The sequence below is a fragment of the Lissotriton helveticus genome, chromosome 10 (assembly GCF_964261635.1).
Source record: "Lissotriton helveticus chromosome 10, aLisHel1.1, whole genome shotgun sequence".
NCBI classification, from domain to species: Eukaryota; Metazoa; Chordata; class Amphibia; order Caudata; family Salamandridae; genus Lissotriton; species Lissotriton helveticus.
In genome coordinates, this window is record NC_136071.1 from 706,397,177 (window position 1) to 706,416,624 (window position 19,448).

Genomic DNA, 19,448 nt, shown 5'->3' on the forward strand with positions numbered 1-19,448 from the left:
TTTTTTATTGCACACAAATGGCCTAGAGGCATTTCTAACAGAGAAGGCACTTGACGTTCCCAGAATAGGAGGCAACCCGGTTCCTTTGCTGTCATATGCGGACGGCACGGTTTTAATGGCCTTAACAGCCAATAGTCTTCTAAAATCATTGAATGCTTTCACTGAGTTTATGTCAGCATTGGACCTAAAAGTTCATTTTATTAAGTCTTATATCATGGTGTGCGGCCCTAACCAAACCGAAACAAGAACATTTATTGTAAAGGGTAAGACAATTGACAAGGTTTTTAATTTTATATATCTGGGGAATGTTTTTAATAATAAATTGAATTGGGACCCTCTTGTCACAGCAAGGCCACAGCATACTAGCTGGGTAGTGGAGGGTCTATTCTGCTTCGTAAGCCAGTAACAGAATTGATCACCTTATACAAATCGAAATGCCTATCTGTTGCATCCTACGGGGCAGGAGTGTGGGGACGCCATAAAAGCCCTCAGTTGCAAATTTTAGATTTTTTTTTTAAAAAGACTGTTGATGATCCCAAAAATAGCCCCCACTGCCTTTTGTCATTCTGAGGTAGGGCTGGATTACATAAAGGACCCTATAGATATTACCCCATTGGTTCAGTGGTCTAAAATCCGGACATCAGACAGACCTAATGTTTGCAAGGGAAATCATCTGGGACTGTATGAACCTTAATAATGCCCTGGCGATTCCATGGTTTTGTTTTGTTAAAGAAAAATTCAATGCAATTGGTCTGGGGCACTATTACGACAACCCCGCTAGCATTCAAACAAATATGAAAATGATTATAAAAGAAGCATACAATGCTGGAGCAAATATGTGTCTCCGGCATTTGGCAATGCAATATCACTCAGCCCTGTCCCCCGCACAACAGCAATTTTATTTATCTTTTACTATTAATGCACAGACTTGTTTCCTTATGACCAGATTTCGCCTTTGCACATTGCACTTTCTAGTGGCTTTCCCCAAACAGTCAGACTGGAGCGACAAACTCACTGCTTGTCCATGCGACAATTTAATAGTACAGAGCACGTTGCACATTATACTGTTTTGCACACTCTATAAAGAGCCACAGGCATGATTCTTAAACCCAATCCTGAGAGAAATTCGCCTTTGCACTTATCAGGGGGGTTTTACTTTCTTGCACTCCTTGTCTACTGTTTCTATTTGCACTGCTGAATCTAATTATATCAGATTGTCATTGATGATAAGAAAACGTTACAAATTGTAACAGATAAACTGGTGTTTTAATTGATTTAAAAAATGTTATGTACTGATATGTTGGAATGTGACAGGAGGGCCTGTAGTGTAGAGCTGTGAGTATGCAGGAGTAGGACACTTAGTTTTTTTTAGCAAATTGTAAATTGAATCTGATATTTTGGTTTTGGGCTCTTGGTGATCTAAGGCATTTTACTGTATAAAGTGGACATAAAATCTTTTTATAGTGTTATGTATGTATGTTAAACTTTTATGATCCGTATGAACCAAATAAAGTTTCTTTGACTTGACTTGAGATTCTGAGATTCTATGAGGTCATCATTAAGTTCTAGTCGTAAGTATTTCAGGAAGTCTGTTTGCCAGGTTAGGACTGAATTTCCCAGGATAGGTTTATTACACTGAATATTAAGCAGATGCGCGTAGGATTTTCCGCAATTTGGTGAATAGCTAGCAACTTTAGTATAATTACTGCTGGAATCAATAGAGGTCGGGATAGCACTGTCTGCTTGTTCCGAGATAATCATGATATCATCTGCATATGCAGCTGTCTTGAAGGGGGTATCATTAATTAACATATAAGTAATTTTAGGGTTCTTGCTGATTGTCACCATTACTGGTTCAATAGCTGTTAGGAACAAAACTGACAAGAGTGGGCATCCTCGTCTTGTACCCTGCTTCAATTTGAAAACAATCGAAGAGAATGTTTCCGACCTTGACTCTGGCTCTTGGGCGATTCTATAATGCAATGGCCATCTTGATGAAATTGTGTCCGAATTTGTATGTTTTGAGCACATTTAGTAGAAAAGGCCATGCAACCTTATCAAAGGCCTTTTCAGCATTGAGTGCTATTGGCGCCACCGGGGATGTCTTATGCCTAGCAATTTCAGTGGAGTGACTGAGTAGCCTTATATTATCACTCACCCGTCGACCTTTTATAAAGCATGCTTGGAATGAATCTATAAGGTAAGGTAAAACGTGTTGTAACATCTTAGCCAAGACTGTTACATAGTTCTTACGGTCAAGATTGATCAAGGATATCTGTCCATAATTTGTAGGTCGTTTTACATCCTTGCCGTCTTTCAGGATGAGAATTATTATTGCCTCAGCTGTTGTTTCTCCAGAGGTTTCATATTGTCTGAAAAGATCCATTAAGGGGCCCTTCAGGTCATCCCAAAAGGGCTTATAAAATTGTACAATCAGACCATCTAGGCCAGTGGCTTAGGCTACTTTCAACTCCTTAATAATGAAAATGCAAATCTTCTAGGGTGATTTCCTTCTTTAAGATACATGTTTGCTCATTAATGAATTTGGGTAGATTTAGGTTGTTTAGTTAAGTGTGCCCCCCTTCGAAGTTAACAGCTTTGTTATCTTGATATAGGTCCTTATAACATTTTAGGAAGATTCTACAAATCTAGCTTTCTCTCCACTTTATTACCTTTACAAAGTTTGATAGAGTTTACTTATAATACTAATATATTCATATTTTTTTATTATTCAATAGATCTAAGACAGCTTTATCTTTCGCTGATCTATATTGCAGTTCAAGTTTCTTAATCTCCAGTTCTAATAACTCTAACTGTGTATTCGCTTTCTTATTCATTTGAGCTCACACTTGTATCATAGTACCTCTGGTTGTTGCCTTAACGACATCCCATTGTAACTTTAGGTTAAAGTCTTATTTGGAGTTTTCTTTAAAATAATTTTTTATCGTAGGCTGGATCAATTAACAATGTGTCGGGTGTTCTAGAATTTCAGGATTTAAGTGACAACTTTTATCTTTTTTCGTGGTTGTATTCCAAACAAGCATCAAGGGGATATCAGAAATGACCCAGGGCTCAATTGATGACTTAGTCATGTTTCTAACTAAGTTATCAGAGACTAAAAGATAATTAATTCTAGAGTGTGTTTGATGAGGGTGAGAAAAAAGGTTGTAGACACTTTCATCCGGATGCTGAAGTCTCCAGGCATCCCTCAGGGCATATGTATTGCAGATTTTAAGGAACATTTTATGTACCGGGGAAGGGCGAGCTTTTGAATTGGATATTCCATCCAAAGTCTTATCCATTGTAACATTGACAAATGAAGCATTCTGATTAGTTACTCACACGTCAGTGGGAACAACACTGTGATTAGCTGCCCACAACATGAAGAAAAATGTTGCATCTGCCATTTTAGGACTCAGGGACTCGGTCCCCTGTCCTGAATATTAAAATAAAACAACATATAAGGGAGAGAGTAGAGGACTGCATTTGTGCGGTAGGTACTGAAGGCACCCCCCTTGCTGTGGGTCAAAATGCATATAAACCTCTTTTTTTATATTGCCGCAGACTTGCAGTACTCTTGAGGAAGTACCAAGAGAAAAAACAACAAATTAAACATTCTCATTGGGTGGTCTGGCAGGACCGGGACAGTTCCTCTGAGACGAAGTGCTGTGATTGGCTGGCCGCAACATGAGGGAGAAATCTTGTGACTTTAAGACTTGGGTCTAGGTCCTAATGTCCTTGAAATGTAATTAAAAACAAAATATTAGGGGTCCTGGCAGGGGTACGTTAACCCCCTGACCCTTATTGGGGAACATCCTAGAGGTAGCACCCAGGATCAAAGTGCAAAAAAAATGTTTTGTCATCACCACTGACTTGCAGGAGTACAGCAAGATTGCAGCGAGATTACTGGGGGACAAACAATAATTTGTGTGGATGTCCATTGGTGATGCGTGACTGTGGGGGAAGCTGGGCAGAAATGGAGGGTGGTGTAGCTACCTATGGGGTGGGTTGAGCGCAGGACCTTGCCACAGGGGAATGTATGATGGTATTCTGCCTGCGTTTAGCACGTATGTCTTCGGAATGCCATCATTAGAGCGAATGCATCTTTAAGGTCTTTAGTTGATGACTATTTTTAATAAAAATGCTTTATTGGCAAATATTTTAATGTTTAAATTATTAATTAATTAAGTTCAATAGGACTATTGATTTTAATGCTAAATTCTGAATTGCAGGTACTGGGATGGTATTAATATCTTACTTTACAAAGAAAAAAACCTCAAAGCTTCATTGAAAAAAATCAAAGGTTGAAGTGACATTATAATGTCAGTTAAAACTTCACGTTTAAAACTAAAAAATATATTTAATTCACCAGTTATAGTAAACTGAAGTAACTATAACTTTCACCTTCAACATGAACTGCTTATGATATCATATCATATATTACATCACTCATGACGTATTCTATGACATCCTTGAAAAAAAAACACTGATGACATCTGGGTAGTTATAGTTAGTACCCTATTTCCATAGGAAATAGATTTTTTGGTTTGCTAATAGCTTTTTTTTACATTTAGTTCTTTAATAATAATTAAGCATGTACAGCAGACAAATGGAGTCACCATTACATCAGGAACAGTACAGTACATACATATGGTAAATAGAGTGTAGAAGTAGATCTGGCACAGTCAGTGGTTCCGCCCCATAGTTCTCAACAGTGAAGCTTGATGTCCATGTCCAATGGGAACTGCCAGTGCATGACAACATTGGTGTGGGGGTGCAATGACACCATACTCAACAAGTGTGCCCAACCAGAGCGAGAACAACTGAACGTGTGAAAACTGAGGAGCTGACATAGCATATGTGCAGTAGGGATAGCGGACCATCCAGAGCATATTACCCTCCAAGCCACAGGCAGTGGCTGTAACGATTTGGGAGTCACACTCATAGTCCTAATAGGCAACCCCAAGTGGGGGGCAGTGTTGTTGGTTCCAGAGGCCTCATCCACAGGCGACAACTGTCTGCAGCCTCCATGCAGCCAACCCACAGGGAGGAAGGGGGGTGTCATGAGCCCCTCCCGAATGGGGGAGAGGGAAGATGTCACGGGGTTCATGGCGCCTGTCATCGGTCTTGGCCACCAATTTCTCCAGATATGTGTCCCATGTATCAAAATGTGCTATATCCTTCTGGTGTGATAATTGCATATGCTCCTGTCTTCACCCATTTATGAAAATTCCACAACTAGGGCTACTGGAGGGTGCCTCTAAGGACTTCCATGCCATGGATTTGTGACTCTTTACCAGGTCATATGCTAAGTCGGTGAAACACTTCGCATATTTGTTTTTACAAGTGTGCACTGTGACTCCCAGGTGGCACCTCAGTGGGTTGGGTGCCAGTGTCTGGACTGTAATGTCCAACAGTGTTGAAGTCCCTATCCCCCAGAATTGCTCAATTATGGTGGTACAGGACATGCCACCCTATTGGGCCCCACATCACACTCAGTGCAGCAGACAGTGAGGGTAGGCGGAGTACGTAAGCCCCCGAAAGTTAAACTGATGTGAATAGCACTGGAGGCAGGGGTGTTAGACGGGCCTCTGTCACATGCTTAATCACTTATGTGAAGAACACGTAAGCTATGAGCAACCCTCGCTACCCTGTATTAGGGTACCTAACTCTAGGGTCCCCAAGCTCCTTCCCTGACCCACGACCAGTACGCTCTTCATATGATATGAGTGAGCACCTATTTTGTATTGCTACTGGGCCACTAGGCGCTTTTTACTACTTGCTACACTGCAGCTGCACCATCCGATCCAAGCTCAAACCTCAGACTGATCATTTACATAGCACTTTTTAATATGTTGCATTTGTTCACCTCGATCAATGAGCGTTAATGAATGACAGCCGGATCAATGTGAGCTGCTCTGTGTTCCCCGTTGCTGGGCACTGTCCAAAAGCGTGGCATGTGGGGCTTGACTCCCCTGGTTCCCCCTAACACAATCAGTTATTTACAGTGTTTGTGACACTCTCAGTGCATTTTGAGACAAATAATGCCACTTATTGTAGTCTCTTTTGTGGTAGGAAGGGATGTGAGAGTTTTATAAGTACCTGCGTGAAAGTTGCAGCAATAGAACTTAAGTCAAAATCAGTCACCAACATTTCAGCAAAGCGTTCAGTAGAGCACTCGCAGACCACTCCTAATCACAAGGCATGCAGAGCCAGGGGGCACAAGGAGACCAAGAGAAGGTGCAGGGCTTGTACCTCTCTCACCAGCAAGCCTGGCACCACGACCATGCTGCAGGTGCAGTCTGAGCCCCAACCTCCGCTGCCACTCTCCACCTCCAGTGCCGGGCCATGGCTGTTAAGGGAGAGTCTCAGAAAAGGGCCATGGGAAAGCAAACGTCATGAGCAGAAGTGCTGCCCCTCTTGTCTTCCGGCATTGGCTCACTCGACAGGGGCTGAAGCGTTGATTGGGTAAGCGACATGAAGTTATTGGTTCCAGACTTAGGAGTCAGGGGTTTGGGTCTTCTGCTTGGCACTCATGACTTTCTGCAAGAGTCTGAGGAAAATGAACATCCGTGAGGCCATCTGGAGTAAGTTAGGAGTCAAGAGGGCAAAGATTCCCGTAGCACTGAAAGGCACCTGAGGGGTGCACACCGGTAAACCCTGCTCTGCCATTGGTTGCAGTGTTTTGCACAACTTTGTGCTCCAAGCGGAGCGAGGAGTGGTAAAACTGTGCGAACTCCACAGGCGGAGCGGAGTTTATCGCCCACCCCTATATAAGACCAGCCTCTCTCCATGCTCTAAAGGTATGCTCCTCAGCCTCCTGATGCATTGTCATGAATGCCCACAGGAGCACACCCGGTGAGTAAGGAGGCAGCTGCCTTTTGGGCTGAATATAAGTGCACCAGCAGTGCACAGCTATCTTGAGCCATCACCAAGATCAACATATATCACGCCAGTTGTCTGTAAGCCAATCCACAATAGGGAAATCACCTATGTCCCTCTATATTAAGACCCGCTCCAGACTAGTGGTGTCCGAAAGCCAATGCATCAGTCACTTTAGCTGTGCTGCGGCGGGGTACATCTCATAGTGTGCGGCTCTGAGCTCTCCACGTTCCAACAGCATGTAGATTTTGTGTAACACCACTCTCTTTCGTCCTTTCCCCCAAACCAGGTCTGAAAGGGTAGCTTCCTAGCTGTGGAAGAATACCCCAAATAGGTAAACTGGGAAGGCTGAAAAGTAGTCAATAGTCTGGGTAGTACTATATTACCACTTTCCCCATTGGGGAGAGGGGCAAAGAGTTCCAAAAGGCCAGTGAGCCATGGCTACTGGTAACAACTGATCCTGGGTTATCTTGTATGAGGTCATCGTCGGTGTGGTAGACATTGATTCCTGGGTATCGAAAGTTGTCAGGACACCACTCCATCGCCAGAGTGGGCAACGCTTCCCGTTCAGCCTGCATAAGGCAGCTCATCAGCAATAGGCAGGATTTTGCCCAGTTCAAGCGTCGACCTGAGGGTTTACCAAACTCTTCCAACACAGATGTCAATTAAGGAGGTCTGAAAGCGCATTGTGGAGTTACATGAACACGTAATCAGCAAACAGAGATATAGCATCGCAGGTTTAACTATTCAGGATGCCCCAATGGGGACCCTGGAAACAAAATAAACCTGCAAGTGGCTCAAGAGCTAGTGTGCAGATGAGTGGCACCAATGGGCATCCCAGCTTAGTGCCCTTGTGGGTTGTAAAGTGGGATGAGGTTTCTCTACCTATGCGGACCCTTGCTACTTGGGCAGTATAAAGTTGTTCTATCCACCACAGTATTTCCGAGCTCAGACCCATTCTCCTCAATACTTCCATCAGGTATGGCCAGCCAAAGGTATTGAATGCCTTTTCAAAGTTGAGCGAAAGGGCAGCATGTGAGGTGATGCCATGAGTTTTCCTCAATTAGCCAAACGATGTGACTGGGATTGAAGAATGTATTCCTCCCGGGTTTAAAACCAATCTGATCCGGATGGACCAATGTGGGTAGTCATGGCAGGAGTCTATTTGCAATGACCTTCCAGAGGATATTGTCATCCATGTTCAGCAAAGACAGTGGTCTATAGGAGCGCACCTCCAAGAAGTCTCTGCCCGGTTTGTGCAAAACTGCAATCAGCGCCTCACGCATTGACAGCAGCAGTGCACCAACGTCCCTAGCCTGCTGACAGACTCTAAGAAGGTGCGGGCGAGCATGGATCCATAAGCGGAGTAGAACTCCACCTGGAACCTGTGCGCCCCAGAAGTTTTACTGCAGGCAAGCTGTTTAATCACCAAGCAGACCTCTTCCAAACTGAGTTCTGCATCTAATGTATGATGCTGCAAGGGGTCTTTTTTTAAAAATGTTTTTATTTATAGCTTTTATTTCAACAATCAGTTGTACATTGAGCAAAAATGCATAACCAAATTGCTTAGAAATCAGAATGAACATAAAATCAATATGTTTAATCAGAAGCAGATAATACAGCATACGATAAGCAGATCAGTTTAAATCAGTTTAAATCCATTTAGAAATCGAATCCCATATTTTTAGTCCCTGCTATACATAGCCATTTCTAATTGATATATAGAAAACAATTTGAGCTGTCAGTGATGAAAAATTGGGGGGTCAACATCAATCCAGCGAGAAGTAATACAACAACGGAAAACTGACATGCAAATAAACAAAAAGGCTTCTTCAGCAGTAGACCTGATTCCAAGCTGATCCGTTAGAAGACCCAAAATAACCATTTCGGGAGTTAATTTAACAACAATCCCAAGACTATTATTTATAAAAAATTCTATATCTGCAATAAAACAGGAAAGTTTCTCACATTTAAAAAACATATGAATAGAGTCAGCCCCCCTCTCATCGCATCGATTACATCTATCTCCATTGCTGAATTTCCACTTCGCTATTTTAGCAGGGGAATAATAAAGATCAAAAATTGACATATAGTGCTGACTTTGTAGTGAGCCATTGAAGAGCATCTTAATCGATAATTCAATAGATCTTCCCAAATCAACATTTTCGATTTCAAACTTCCTTTGCCATTTGCTCTCTACTAAAGACAGATCGTCTTCAAATTGATTAATAGCAGTTTGATAAACTACACCTATTTTTTTTGCTTTCCTACTAGTTTCTAAAATAATATTTTGCCTCATACAACTATGAATAAGAAGACCTTTAGATTCTAAGAAACTCCGTATCTGAAGATATTTAAAAAAGTCGTTCTTAGATAATCCATATTTAATTTGGAGGTCCGAGAAAGGGGAAAGTTGGGTATCTTCATTTAAGTCTCCCAATAACTGGATTCCAGAAAAATACCATCTTTTTATAATTTGATTGTTAAAAAACCGAGGGTAACATATGGTTGTTAAGAACTGGAGAGTAGTAATTAATTTCACCCAAACAAACAATTTTTTCCCTTATTTGACGCCAGATTGTAAACACTGCTAAAATAATTTTACATTTGTTTTTTTTATAATAGCTAGGTTCAATAATTTTTAGTAAGCATTGGGACACTTTTTCGCCTAACAGTAATTCATAGACTGATGGATATACTGGTTCTTCAGTGATGGTATCTGGGAAAAGTAGTATGCCCATGTATCTTAATGATATAAGCCAGTAATATAACCGAAAATAAGGAACCCCCCAGCCACCCTTTATCCTCGGTAAAAAACACCATTTTAAGGCTCGCCTGGTTCGATGATAGCTCCAGAGGAACCTGGATATCATTCTATCTATTTTACTGAAATAGAATGACGAAAATAAAAGAGGTATTGTTCGAAATAAATATAAAAATTTAGGAAAAATTAACATTTTAATAATATTGACACGCCCATAAAGAGAACATTTTAAATTATTCAGTCTTTCTAAAAGCGTATTGGACGATTTTAACACGGGCTCAATATTGAGACGTACAATATCATCAATCTTAGAAGATATGGTTATCCCAAGATATTGAGCTTTGGAGGCGAAGACCAATTCATTAGGTCGCCCCCATTCAGAATGAATTAATTGAGTTTTTGCTACATTTAATTTGTAACCCGATAGTACTCCAAATTCTTCGGCTAACAAAACTATTTTGGGAAGTGCTCGTCTGATATCTATAGTTGTGATAGCAATCTCGTCTGCATAGGCGAATACTTTAAAATGATTTCTTCCTATCTTTACGGTAATAATATCAGTTTCGGTAGATAATTTACGGAGATAAGGTTCTAGGTATAATGCAAACAACAGGGGGGAGCAAGGACAGCCTTGTCTTGTCCCCCTCGTTATCAAAAAACCAGCAGAAAGAGAATCTGTTATTCTGATGGCAGCTTTGGGATGAAAGTAAAGAGCCTTAACTGCATTAATATATGCCCTAGCGAATCCCATCCAAGCCAATACCGACCATAGAAAATCCCAGGCGACCTTGTCGAACGCTTTTTCTGCGTCCAACAGGGCCACCGCAACTGGGGATTCTGAAGCCTGTGACCAGTCCAGCAATGCTATTATTTTTTTAACATGATCCGTAGTGTCTCTTTTTAAAATAAATCCATGTTGTTTGATAGATACAAGAGACGGCATAAATGCATTTAATCTATTAGCAAGAATTTTTGAGAAAATGTTGCTGTCGGCTGTTATAAGAGAGATAGGTCGATATGACCCTAGCTCTTCACTATTTTTTCCTTTCTTTTTAAAAATGACTATTGTCGCAAGAGACCATGACTCTGGTGGATTACCCGTAAAGGCTGACTGAAATATCTTAATCAACTCTGACTTTAGGACTCCTCTAAAGACTCTATAAAATTCAAGAGGGATGGAGTCCGGTCCCATTGCTTTACCGGCAGCTAATCCCGTAATGGCTATTTCAATTTCCTCCCAGGTGACTGGGGCACTAAGTAGCTCTTTTTGTTCTGCCAGCAATTCAGTTTTATTTATGCTTTCAAGGTATTGCTTTATACCTGGATCAGATACATTATCAGGTTGATGATATAATACCTTATAAAACTAATTAAATGCTGCCAATATGTCTCCCTTAGAAGTTTTCAATTCCCTGTTAAGATCTTGGATTTTAAAACTTTCATTTGCCATTGCCTTTTGACGTAACCTTTGCTCCAGCACTTTCCCTGTTTGTTCACTCAATTCATAACTTTCTGTCCGGTGTTGAATATATTGCACTGCAACCTGATCAGCAGTATGAGCATAAACGGTGCTACGTTTTATAGACAAATCAAGTTGAGAATCCTCTATATGTTTATTCATTTTAATATTTTCAGCTAAACGTATTTCTGCCTTTAGAACCATGTCGCAATCTTTTTCAAATTTACTACGTTTATTCTTCAATTGAAAATTCGAGTATTTTAAAGTCTCTCCTCTTATTATAGATTTAAATGTGTCCCAGACAATTGGAACTGATGCCGTCTCATTGTTAATCTGAAAAAACTCATTAATGATATTAGTCATAGACAATATATAATCCTGTTGGAATAACAAATTCCTCTGAAACGACCAAGACGATTTACTACCCGACCCAGCTGATGGTAAGTTAAGATTTAAACAGATGGGATTATGATCTGATAATAATTTGGGGGAAATGTCTAGCCCTATATTATCAAAAAAGAACTGAGATAAAAAAAATAATCAAGGCGGACAAATTTCCTATGTGGGGCAGAAAAAAAGCTAAAACCAGGATCCTTCGCATGGAGAATATGCCAGGCATCCAAGAGACCAATTTCTAGTACCAAAGTCCTCAACGCCTTAAAAATCCATGGTTTAAGTCCTGTGTATCTCTCATTTTGTCTAATATTAAAGCTAGCTTCAATGTGAATATTTAAAGCACCACAAAAAATAATAGGAAAATTACACAAAGCGAGCTCTCGATTTAAGAAATTAAACAACTCAGAGTCATCCAGGTTGGGACCATACACAGAGTAGATCATGATCCTATTCTGAAATAATACAAGTTCAGCCGAAACCCATCTACCCCACTTATCAGCTGAAGTTTTGAGAGAGATACCTAAGTTCCGCCGCATAAGTATGGCAACCCCTCGTGTAATACCTTTCTGCTTAGAGCAGATTAATAAATCTAGTCCCAGGTTCTCTAAAAGCCCCCTTTTTTCCCAGGCAACATGCGTTTCCTGAAGACAAAGAATGTCTATTTGCAACAAGTGTATCATTTTAGCCAGCATCCCTCTCTTTTTACAGTCATTAATACCATTGACATTAGGTGTACATATTCTAACTTCCCTACCCATTTAGAAAAATAAAAAGAGTAGAAATTACAAAACCGGAATGTGTCGAAGATATCCAAGCATTCCATATTTCACTCTATGGTTTTTTTTTTACCAGTAGACCTCCCTACTTTGCCATAATTAGAACCTTTAATCATATCATCCAAGCTACGATGCACATACAAATTATATTCCATTATATCCAAATCTTGCTCAACTCCGACTGTTGTTGTTTTACACCCCCACCACCACCTCCACACCCCGTCACCACCCTCCCATCCTCCCCTCCCCCCCAACCGCCTTATGAGGCACAGGGACAGCCAGTCTCTGGGAACACCAAGCCTCTTCCCCCCCCCGCTCCCACACGAACCTGAAGAAGGAAAATCAATATTTTTCTATACCCAGCCTTATAACAGTTTGATTAGAAAATAATATTTTGCCTTTCACGTAAAGTTATATATTTCATAGATCTATTCATAATGAAGCTAAATACTCTTTAGCAACAATTTCAGAAAGAACAAATCTAGTTTGACCTTTTACTATGACTTTAGGTTTAGCTGGATTCTGTAAGTAGACAGTGGCCCCTTTTTCTTAAAATCCAGGTATCAATTGCCTGAGCTGCCAACGCTTAGACACAGTTGCCTGGCAAAAGTCAGTTCTAACAAAGAAACTACAACCTTTAGCAGAACGTTTTTTATCTGATCTAGCCTAATCAAAAACATCTTCTCGGGCCAAGAAATTGTTAAACCTGACCAGAATGGCTCTCGGGTATTCTCCCTCTTTTTGCTTCGATTTACTAGAAAAGGGAAAGCGATGAGCGCGCTCAATAACAACAGACCAGTCCCAAGATGTGAGTTCTGGAAATGCGACAGAGAAAATTTCACACACAAATTTGCGAACATCTGATCCGCCTAGATTTTCTGGAACCCCTAAAACACGTAAATTATTTCTCCGAGATTGATTTTCAAGCTCAGCGAGCTTGAAGCTAATATCATCCCGTTGTGCTTTAACTAGAGAGAGTTCATTTTTCTGTGCAGCGACTTCATCTTCAAGGGTAGATATTCTAGTTTCAGCCTCTGAGACCCTTGCCGACATATCAGTACATATTTTGGTAACACGACAAACAGCGTTCTATACCTTTTGGCACGTAGCTTGAGCACGTGCAATCTCAATGTTTGTATCAGACCTATGAGCCAGCATTGTTTGGTATATCATAGATAGAGTCACCTCAGGGCACGAACTAGAGTCAAAGGCTTCAGAGATTGCTTGTTCATTTGAGGAACCAGGTTGTAAAGACACATATAAGGAAGCACGGTCATCCAGGCCATTAGATTTATTCCTAGATACGGGTGATTTCCTGACCCGGTGTTTTTTTACAGTAATAGTCGAGCCGGGAGAGATCTCACTAGCCCTAGCCTCTTCTTCGAAGCTGCTATCCTCAACAGGATAATCAGCCCAGTCCTTGTCTAAGCTCTCATCAGATGTCAGATCGGACATGGAAAAAAAATGTCATTAGCCTCCTGTATAATGTCTTGGTTAGAGGCGGGGTTGCATTCAAAGATGGGATTAAGAGATTCCCCGGCCTCAACAGTTCCAGCAGCTCCATCAAGCACCGCAGGCACTACAAGTCCCATAATTCCATTCGATGATATTCCAGATTCTAGCGCGGATTCTGATTCCATGATTCGGGCGGACTCAGATTCTGGCTGCAAAGTGGTTTCATTACTAATTTCGATATCCCCAGATTCTTCAGTAACTCGAACAGAACCTTCCTGCCGTGTTAAAAGTAGATTGTTATCATTATTGTCAATTTCAGTCTGAGCGGAGTGCCCTGGGTTTGGCTGTATGAAAGCTGCAGAGGTTGTCGCCAAACGCTGTACCGAAGCATTTTTAACAGCTTGCTTTTTGAATAGGCGGGTACAGTTTGTACGAGGTTCTTGTTTAGGGCCCCCCCCTTTTTAGGTTTCGCCTGGAGAACGGAGCGTAAGCTCCGCCTCCAGGAGAAATCTCTTGATTTCAGTAAGGACTCTGGAATACGCCCCCCTGTCCCATTGGCTAGCTCCATAAATGGAGGCTAGCCATTGGAACAGAGATCTGTCCGTCATTCATGGACCAGATTCGGGGGCGTTCCCTCGATTTTTTCCCTGGGCGTTCCCTCTGTGAAGTCATGCGGCGGTGGGCGGAGTTGTTTTTGTTTTTTTCGGCGCCATGTTGCTCTCATTCTGCGGCCGACCGACGTTGGAGGAAGTCCAGGTGGGTGAGTGCTTGTTTTTCCTTTTCTTTGCCTTCCCGCCCCCCCTCCCGCTGACCGTGTGCTGTTCCCGCCCCCCCCTCGCTGTCCTGTGCCCCGTTCCCGCCCTCCCCCCCCTCGCTGTCCTGTGCCCCGTTCCCGCCCCCCCCCCTCGCTGTCCTGTGCCCCGTTCCCGCCCCCTCCCGCTGTCCGTTACCGCCCCCCCTCCCCGTGTGCCCGTTACCGCCCCCCCTCCCCGTATGCCCGTTACCGCCCCCCCTCCCCTTTCACTCTCCGTTGTTTGTTTTAATATGGCATTATATGCAGTATGAGTCACGGCAGCTGCAGGACACATTCTAACAACACACTCGACAGACACGTCTCCCCTTGTCCCAGCAGCGCCTTTAAATTGCATATTGGCCATGAATGACATAACCAAGTCGTGATTTGTGGGCAGTGCGCGTGAACGCTTTGTTTAATTTTTACCTCAGAACCATGTTTTACAGCCGGGCTCCGAACCATCTGCGGCCCGGATAGGTGCGTGACGTGGATCGCTCATACGTATGTGCTGGTTTATGTGCTTGTTTTAATATGGCATTATATGCAGTATGAGTCACGGCAGCTGCAGGACACATTCTAACAACACACTCGACAGACACGTCTCCCCTTGTCCCAGCAGCACCTTTAAATTGCATATTGGCCATGAATGACATAACCAAGTCGTGATTTGTGGGCAGTGCGCGTGAACGCTTTGTTTAATTTTTACCTCAGAACCATGTTTTACAGCCGGGCTCAGAACGCTCTGCGGCCCGGATAGGTGCGTGACGTGGATCGCTCATACGTATGTGCTGGTTTATGTGCTTGTTTTAATATGGCATTATATGCAGTATGAGTCACGGCAGCTGCAGGACACATTCTAACAACACACTCGACAGACACGTCTCCCCTTGTCCCAGCAGCGCCTTTAAATTGCATATTGGCCATGAAGGGCTTTCCTGGGGGGAATGTATGCTTTCATTAAAGCGCTATGTGCCACTAGCATGCATGGCGTCCTTGAGCCCCAGCGCAGACATAACGAATCCGGGATAACTGCTCTCGACCTGCTTTTGTCTATGCAGCAACTTAAATTTCATTTTTTTAAATATATTTTATTGCAGCTTTATATTAAACGCGCGTGACATAACCAAGTCGTGATTTGTGGGCAGTGCGCGTGAACGCTTTGTTTCATTTTTACCTCAGAACCATGTTTTACAGCCGGGCTCAGAACGCTCTGCGGCCCGGATAGGTGCGTGACGTGGATCGCTCATACGTATGTGCTGGTTTATGTTTTGTCTGTTATTTTGTAAATGTGCAATGTGTAAAGCATCCCTCGGGGCTTTTGCAAGGCGCTCTCTCTCCGTCTCTTCCCAGAGCGCCATCAGACAATGCTGTCATTGCCTGGGCTAGAAAAAAACATGAAACACTGGGGAGGAATGGGGTTAACTCTTTATCAGCCGGTGCCTAACGGTGCTCCTTACAACCTGCCATGAAACCATCACTGCAGAGGAGCCAAGCAGGCTTTCTATAGGTCTGGGCCGCTCAGAATCAGAAATAAATGTGTTATTTGTTCAAGTTAGTTTCTACCAGACCAGAGGCAATGTCCCTCATACCTCTAAACAAAGGATACTTGAAACCAAAAATCAATGTTGGATCACAAGAGAGGATGGCTGATGTCTCGTTGGAAGGCACCGGTACTAGCCAATGCATGTGGCACAGAAGCAGCCATTCATTTACAGAAAGAGCGCTGGCTGGAGGAGACGGGAGCCTGCTAAAGAGACCGCCTGGCACAATTATTTGGTAGGCGTCACTGGGGGAGAGACTGAGCTTTTGTGAAAAGAATGTGCAGAAACCACTAAAAGATTGTATATGCATACTTAACAGAACAACGGGGACACTAGGAAACAGCCTGCTGGGAAGGGACAGATGGGATCTAAAGACACACCTACATGCGGTTTGCTCTGGGTTTGCATTTTTCAAAAGATGGGAAGGAAGAGGTGCAAATCTCTCCTGCAGACAGACTTTGAGAGGAGCATCTCTCCCTAGGAATGCAGGGCTCAGGGCTGCAGGAAGAGCTGCAGCTCTCTTCTGCATACAGCCTTTGAGAGGGGCATCCCTCCTTAGGAATGCAAGGCTCAGCGCCTTCGACCTGGGACTGCACTTCTGTTCGGAGCGTGTCCGCCGAGGACAGATGGGAAGACCTGCCGAGGCTCCTGTTTGCCATCAGTGACGGGTCAGGTCGGGGTGAAAGGGTTAATGTCAGCACTGAGCAACTGGTAACTCGCACTGTCACTGGCCTGTCAGTGCCGGCCTCTGGAAGACATCAGTGTCAATCACTTTCTCCCGGTCAGAACGCGAATCGTGGGCGTTTGACTCTTTTTTTAAGTCCCGACCCCTGCAATGGAGTTTTGGCGCTCAGTGCTTGAGTGATCACGTCACGGAAATCATGGAACTCCGTGTTGCCTAATGGTGGCCCCCTTGATGCCCTTTGCTCTCCGGCTGATGCGTTGATACGCAGCGTTGTGTCCGAATCTCACCACTGGCTGTTCTTTCTTTGGACCGGCATCCTAACAGCTGGAGGTGCTGGTGAGGTACCGGCAATTGAAGTACAAACGGCGCATTGAAACCTCCTGGAGTGAAGCTACCGGGAAACTGCCTGGAGCTTTCACAGAGGTTGCAGACTGCAGAGGTCGGAGAGGCAAGAGGTGAAGGGGTGCAGACCTGAGGTTGGAGCCAGGAGGTAGGAGGAACGGACTAAGCTGATTTTTTTTAATCAGATTAAACTAGCCTTAATGCTTAATTGGTGCACAGGACTTTCTTTGAGATCAAGCATTTTGCTCTAGGTAATGGCCCAGGGCTCCCAGTTGTGCCCCCTCCTCCATTGCTACAGGTAATATCTCCCGCCTCTTTGCTCCATTTGCCCCTCCCCATTGCTGTCTGCGCTCTGATGCTAGGATGCATGCAATTTAGTCTCTCCAGTGATGGGTGCATTAGTGCGCAGAATATGTAAATCTGTGGGCTGGAAATCTTGCGGTTTCTGTCCGGTTGTCCAGTGTGAGGTCACATGGAGTGCTAATGCTGCTCCTTGCCTTCTGTGTCGCTTGCTATTCATCCCTTCATCCTGAACCCCAGCCTGGGCTCCTTTCTTCCACCCCTGACAACTTTCATTCCCACTCTGCAGATCCCACCCATTCCTTAACACCCACTCAGCCTTTTTACCTCATAACCTGTTGCCAGACCTCTTCATGTGCCACACACCTTTTCAATCTCTACTACTCATATTCCTGTCCCTCCTTTATATTACCCAGTTACTTTTTATCTTCTTTGCAGCCTTGGCTGGCTCTGTGTGTGTGTGTGTGTGTGTGTGTGCGGCTGGCTGTGTGTGTGTGTGCGGCAGGCTGTGTGTGTGTGTGTGCGGCTGGCTCTGTGTGTGTGTGCGTGTATGTGTGGGTGCAAATGCAATAGGTCTCACATTTGCGAGAGATTAAGCTAATGGCAATGTAAATGACAGTGCCATTTATTTATGTTTTCAAAACCAACACATAAATACAAATTTTGTCATTTACAATGCCAATAGCTCTAACTTTTCCAAAGGCGAAACCATTGCATTGTAAATGCTTGTTAATTAATGAAGCGGTTGCAGACTCACCAGGTTTGGGGGCACACGGCACCGAACTGACGGCTTCCAGTTCCTCAACCCCAGCTCCGTCAGTTGCCGTTTGTTTTAGTTTGCCGCTCCGGGTGTTGAGCGGCTTCACCTGAAAGCTAGCGTTTTTCGGCGGCATGGCAGCTGAGTAGAAGAGAACGCCTGACAATGAATGTCTGAGCCACCGGAGTAAGAAACGCCACTCTTGATGTAGGTGCTGGGGAGGTTGAGCAAGGAAGAACTGCATCCAAGGCAAACAAGGAACGCGACGTCGGGATGTCGAAGAGCTCTTAAATCAGCAGCCGACAAAAACTTAATAAGATGCCATCAAATCCATCAACCGGTGAGAGCGTAATACTGAGAAGATGTTATATCATAACGTTAACAGCAGCAGCCCGCTCCAAGTAAAGAGTCACAGTACATCTGTTTTTTCACTACTCTGTTCCCTTCTTCAAGTCGGGAGCAGAGGAGCTGACGACTCACACCGCTAGCCTAGCGGCCACCATCTTGCCTCTCGGGCTTAACCAGTAGCTGAGCTGCAAGGGATCAATATAGGGGATTTGAGGGCCATCACTCGGGGGTCTCTGATTTCAGTAGCCATGCCCAAATCTGCCCTGCCATGTCCCCCTACGCATGTTGTCGGACCACAAACTCCACGTTGTCTAACCTCCCTATCCTGACAACCACATCCCATTGCTCCTTTCTGAGGGGTGTGACCTCAGCCTAGTCCTGACTGCACTTCTGTTGCCCATAAGGCATCCTGCAACTCAGTGAGTTGGGTGCGCAGCATGTGGCGTACCCCATAGGAGGTTTTGATACATAGACCTCTCATGATGACCTAAAATGCATCCCACTCCAGCCCTGTGCTAGAGACCGTCACCTTGTTGTTCTCAAAATAATGGATAACATGTGTGCAGACAGTGTCACGGAATGCCTCATCTAGCAGAGCAGGGGAGTATACTATCCGGGTTTGCTAATTACTTTAGTGCCATTTGACTAATCTTTACACAACTTTCCCAAAAAAAGTCTCATTCACCTCAGTCTCTTCCGGCAACATTTTGGGGTGATCTGTCAAACAGAAAGTGAGAAAAAGGGGGCACCATACACATTTTCCCATATAATGGTACATAGGCAAATTAGACTGCTATACGGGAAGTACCAAATTTGGCAGAAAGCTCGGTCTTGGACCAGAAAGGGTGCGTTTGTAATTTGGTATAAATCCATTAAACAGTTTTTGAGAAATTAAGGTTAAAAATATATGCATATATCATGCCGTGAAGGGTCCGTGGAGCCGACACATC